This window comes from Rhagoletis pomonella, unplaced genomic scaffold, assembly GCF_013731165.1.
Source record: "Rhagoletis pomonella isolate Grant_MI unplaced genomic scaffold, Rhpom_1.0 Rhpom_scaffold_02257, whole genome shotgun sequence".
Taxonomy (NCBI): Eukaryota; Metazoa; Arthropoda; class Insecta; order Diptera; family Tephritidae; genus Rhagoletis; species Rhagoletis pomonella.
This window is the reverse complement of record NW_023460811.1, coordinates 6,297-12,301: the sequence shown is the minus strand read 5'-3', so window position 1 is coordinate 12,301 and position 6,005 is coordinate 6,297.

Below are 6,005 nucleotides of genomic sequence, written 5' to 3'. Positions count from 1 at the left end.
TTTTTTCAACTAGGGGTGACTACGCCTCGACTACTTTACGTTGCTTTCAACTGACTACTTTTACATGATGATGTCGCAAAAAAACAGTTTGTTTTCAGCTAACTACAAACCGGTTATTAATACATTCACTTGTAGTGTGCCAATTAATAGAATGTTTTTGGTACTCTCTGCTTTTATACTTATTTTAGGTTAACTATTACCTGCATGATAACTATCTAGTTAGCATATATTAAGAGCCTAAAGAAGTGCTATTAACATACATATATAATATCAACCAATCAATAATCAATAAAAAAAACACAATGACAATATATGTCGAGCCCTAACCGCCAAAATAACGTAAGGGACATTTTTTTCAAAATTTTCTTTTTGATGCAGAAATATTCTTAGAGCATCTGGTACATTTCTGCATCAAAAAGATAATTTTGAAAAAAATGTCGCTTACGTTATTTTGGCGGTTAGAGCTCGATGTACAATGGGGTATAGGCGTTGCGCTGGGTATATAGTTACAGTTGCAGGGCCATACTCAATCCCGACTCTTGCGTCCTCGTTCGCGCACTCTGGGCAACGTGAGCAACCCATGTGCGAGATGCGGTAACCAACCCGAGTGGAGCCTTGGGTCACGGCAGAAAGAGAGGGAGCTTCGGTGGGGCCACTCCGACTTATTCGGTTTAAGAGCTCACCGAAGTCTGCAGCGTCTGTTCACCAGTAGGTGGGCTGCAAGCGCGTGTCTGTCTTGGAGCCGCTTTCGTTAGCACTTAAGGTAAGACCGCACTAAGCGACGCGACACTGCAGCGGCATTACGCGACAAGGCGCGACACTTTTTGGTATATCGCACTGAAACTGCAGCGGCGCGACACTTCGCTGCAAATTTTTAAATTTATTTGTGTCAAAACCTTCAAACAAGATGGATGCCAGTGACGCTGATGTAATGTTAATGTCTTTTATTTTTTTTTTCCTTGGCGAATTCTTCTCAAATATTATGTTTCTTTACATACAATTTTCTTCTTGAATGAAATGCGTGTTAATATTCACTCACAATTGGAAATCCAATTACTTCAAGTTAAAAATATGGTACGAAATGTTATGTCGTTCCGCTAGATATACCGCACTATGCGGAACCGAAACTGCGCGACACCACGCGGCGCGAAATTTTTGCCTAGTTGGTCAACTTTGCCGCGCAGCGTCGAGTCGCGTAGCCCCGCTGCAGCGTAGTGCAGTATGCTCAATAAGAATTAGTCTGTTCCTTTGAACTTCGGACTAAAACCTGTGGAACTGTCAAACTACAATTTTACTCTCTCAAATGAGAGTAAAAGGAGAACAGATGCAGAAGTACATAGGAACGCAAAAAGCACTATTTCCTGTAAAAACGTCAGTCGGTTTGTTTACATGTCATTTGAACAACACTGATTTAGCTGAAATATCACTAAATAATTATTAAAATCTATACATATTCAAACATTTCGTTGTTTACTTCCATTTTTTTAACAAATATAAGGTACTTTGCTTTCACCGCTGTTAGGTTTTGCTTGCACATGCAAATCAGCTGATCGTTTGGCACTTTTCATGAACTTACAGGAAAAGAAACTCCGGACTAAATCCTGTAACTTCTGACTAGGAACAGTTGCTCAGTTACTCTCTCAAATGTGTTCCCACTTACAGGTTTTATGTCAATAGGAACGACTTCCTGTAAGTTCTGACTAAATCCTGTAAACCGGACTGCTATTGGAACAGACTAAATACAAGCAAAGAATATTTTGCCGCGCTGTGTAGTGTCGTGTCGCGTCGCCTAGTGCGGTCGTATCTTAAAAGTAGTTGCCTATATGCCGCAATGTCTGAGTTTGGCATACTCTCGAAACTGATGCGGCTGTGTGACGTTGAGCAATACCACCAGCTCTGTCAGAATTGGGAAAGACCTCTCCGAGCCGTTTTCTACCAAACGGGGTTTCAGACAGGGCGACTCCCATTCATGTGATTTCTTTAATCTGATGTAGGAGAAGATAATAAGAGCTGCAGAACTGAACCGCTCGGGAACAATATCGACATCATCGGTATCAAAAACCGCGAAGTCTGTTCTGCCTTTTCCAAGTTGGATAGGGAAGCAAAGTGAATGGGTCTGGTGGTAAACGAGGACAAGATGAAGTATCTCCTGTCATCAAACAAACAGTCAGCACATTCGCGCCTTGGCACCCACGTCATTGTTGACAGTTACAATTTCGAGAAAGTAGAGAATTTGTTTACTTGGGAACTAGCATTAACACCGATAATAATGTCAGCTTGGAAATCCAACGCAGAATCACTCTTGCCAACAAGTGCTACTTTGGACTGAGTAGGCAATTCAGGAGTAAAGTCCTCTCTCGACGTACGAAAACCACACTCTATAAGTCACTTATCATACCCTTGCTGGTATATGGCGCAGAAGCATGGACAATGACAACATCCGATGAGGTGGCTCTTGGAGTATTCGAGAGAAAGATTTTGTGGAAGATTTACGGGCCTTTACGCGTTGGCGACGGCGGATACCGCAGACGATGGAACGATGAGCTATATGAGCTTTAAAACGTATTTGCGAAGGCCAAATACAGTAAAATTGCATTTCCAGTTTTTCACTCTGACGTCAGTAATTCAAAAATGATTTAAAAAATTTAAAGAAATGTGCTTAGAGAAGAAGTATGGGTATCAAATTAAAGAGGAAATCCTGTAGAATTTAAACAGATACATGTTTTTCGTGCAGAAGGACTGGTAAGTATTGAAAATGTCCTTTTAAAATTGTATCCTTGAAATTTCGCAATATTTGTTTTTGAAAAAATTATATGTTAAGGACCTGTATAAACTCGATAACATCCTCGAATTTCGTCCTTCTAACTTTATCAGCTTAAAAAATTACCTATTTGTCTTTGTGAATCCAAAAAATTTTTAATTTTTCTTTAATTCCAAAGAAATTTTCCCTTGCCCTTCCTCTTGTACCAAATATAGGTAAATTTTTATTCTACATTGCATTGAATTTTTTAAATAATTTTTGGAAGTAATCATGTCTTTGAAATTATTAAGCCCTTTTAAATAAGTTCTGACGTCAGAGAGAAAAAATAAAAACGCCATTTTAATTAAGAAAGTACGTTTCAAACCCATTTATTTATTTATTTATTTAATGGTAGGAAAGCTTCTCAAACAATATAAAAGCAATTTTTTCGATTTAAGTTGTTGAAAAGTAATGATTATCTAAATCCCGGTACTAATCCCGGGATCCCGAGATTGTGATAGCGACAACCCAAAAATCCCGGGATCGGAAAAAGCTGAAAAAATTAACATCCCTAGTACGTACATATGTAAGTAGAATTATGATTATAAAATTTAGTATGTATAACTCAACATAACATACCTGCCTATATCGGCACAACCTCTTCCATTAGAAACCACGGCTCCAACGATTTGCTTGTCGCTTTTTAAGCCGAATACCAATCCAAGCACGATGCCAACCACGACCAGTACAGCTAGCACAGTCCATATAAATGCCTTTTTGTTGAAAACTATTCTGTAAAGCAATCGGGATAAAAAACAATGTTTTATAAAAGCAATATTTTTTGAAGCACCCAGCCTAATGCAAAGCGCTCCGAATGAGCAGTGAAAAGGGACACAATTTTTTATTCTTAATTTATGCTTTTTTTGATGTATCTAGTCCAATGCCCGCCAATCACTTTCCTGGGAATCGAACTATATTTGTATACGTACACGTTTACAATCCGAACGTCTACCAGGGTTGCCAACAAGCTTCTTTTTTAATTAATTTGACAATTAATTGACAATTTATTTCAAAGGCTAAATATCTCATTTGTAAAAATTCACAGTTTATAATCCTTACAGTAACTTTAATAATAAACGTATGTAAATTTGGTCAAGCTGGTGCGCGGCTATTTAGTTAATTTGTGTAGTCATGTGTCCAAAACACATCTCCTATTATTTTCGGGAGTTGTCCCGTGTACAAGGCACATTCCTAATTCGATTTGACAGTTCATCGTCGTGTTTTCCATAATTTTTTCCCTCTGTCTCTTTGCCTCGATTTTTTCTATTCTGTCTTGCTTTGACAGCTGAGTTCGAGAAATTTCCCATACGAATTTGGGACGGCAACGATTTGACTAAAGAAAACAAAAACAAAATCATTCGAGCGGTTTCAAGCATTTGGGTAATAAAAAAAATTACAAATTTTTTCAAAAATTGTTTGCCTTAAAATGCTCAATATTGCTCCAAAGAACCTATATCCCGAAAATTAAGGTTATATCTGCAAATGATAAGTTGCTAGAGCACTTTGAAGGCTCAAAATTTACCCCAATATAAGCCAATATTTAACGTTGTTTCTACGGCAGAAACCGAATTGATTACTTACAAAAATGAATTTGTCCATAGACTTGGAGTTTTATCTTTGAAATGCCATTGTTAAATAAATAATTAAGAATACTAGATGTCTTCCTTCTTTTTACTACACCCCATGTCTAAATTATAAGCGCACTACATATTGACAAGCTTTGGCAATTTATTTGTTTATCTTCTTTAACAAAGCCTTTGCAGTGTTCAACATTGTCCAATATTTAAAAAGACATCCAACAAACTATCGTTCACATTTCAAACTGCTTAATTAGGTTTCTTAGAAAGATTTTGAGTATGCAGTTTTGTGGCACATTAAATTGTTGTGTAAAAATGTGCTAGTTTGAAGTAGCTAGCAGTTATCGTTTATTCTTGAAAATTTTTTTGCGGTATTACTCATATAAAAAATTTCTAAGACATCTAAGGTGTGATTGACAACTCGATGGGGCTCTCTTTTAAGATACTATTGTGTCAAAAAATATAAACAAACATTTCCAATTCATACAATTTTTTTTTTTTCAATTTTACTTTATAGGATGGTTTTTATGAGAGCAATGTCAAATTCAATCACACTTTGTTGAATACATTTTGGATGCCCTTACGATTTTGACACGGGATGTGATTTTCTTCGTATTCGAACTGAAGCTTCATATCAGTCAGAAAGAAAACATGATAAGGCAATCAGTTAATTAGTAAAATTGATAATTGAGCGGAAGTAAACGCTGATGCTTTATATTTCTTATAATTAGTTACATGCTACTAAAAGGTTTAGGGCGCGAAAATAAAGATAAATAACTCGAAATTAATTAAGTACTATATCGGCTGGAAAAACTAGTTTCCATTTGGGGATATTTTATTACAATAATGTGGTTCAATGAAATTATGATACTTAGTAACTATGTAGCAAGTAACAAAAACTAAATTACTTGCTTCTGTACTATTATGCTAGGTTAACATATAAGTAGGTTCTCCTCATTTTCGAGCTTAACTCCCTAATCTGTAATTAGAAAGAGATGAGCCATACAAAATTCGTCCCTCGTTAATCTGTACTTATAGAATAATCTCAGACTAAACGGATAACTTTTCGGAGTCCAACCTAGTTTTATCGATTATTTTTGGGAAGAGCAGGATAAAGGCCAATGTAAAAGTAAAGAAAATGGATGCTAGCAAGGAAAAGAGGTTTGCAAAGGTATTTCAAATAAAATATTAAGTTAAAATATATCTAAATTGCTTAATATAGCAGAAAAAAAGTGATCACGGAGGCACAGAGAAGAAACATAACCTTTCCTTGAGATGTGAGAGTAGCAAGCACAAAAAAATTGTACGACTAATAATCTGAGGTTTGTCTGTGTAAAGAGGGTGATTATAAAACGAACTTTGATTGAGATTATATTTTTATGTAAACATACTTTAACGATTATCGAAAAAATAAAAATCATAAAACAACGATTGATTGGAAAAGTAGAAATCCAATTTTAACGGTTAAATTATAAGTTTTATTATGAAGATCATAATCGTTACGGTCCCTGATTAAATTAAATATGTATGAATATGTGCAACAAAATTCAGTGTTCATTCATTGGGTTTTACATATGTATGTAGATACAAACACCAAAAAAATATTTCTCCAACCAAGGAGAAATTCA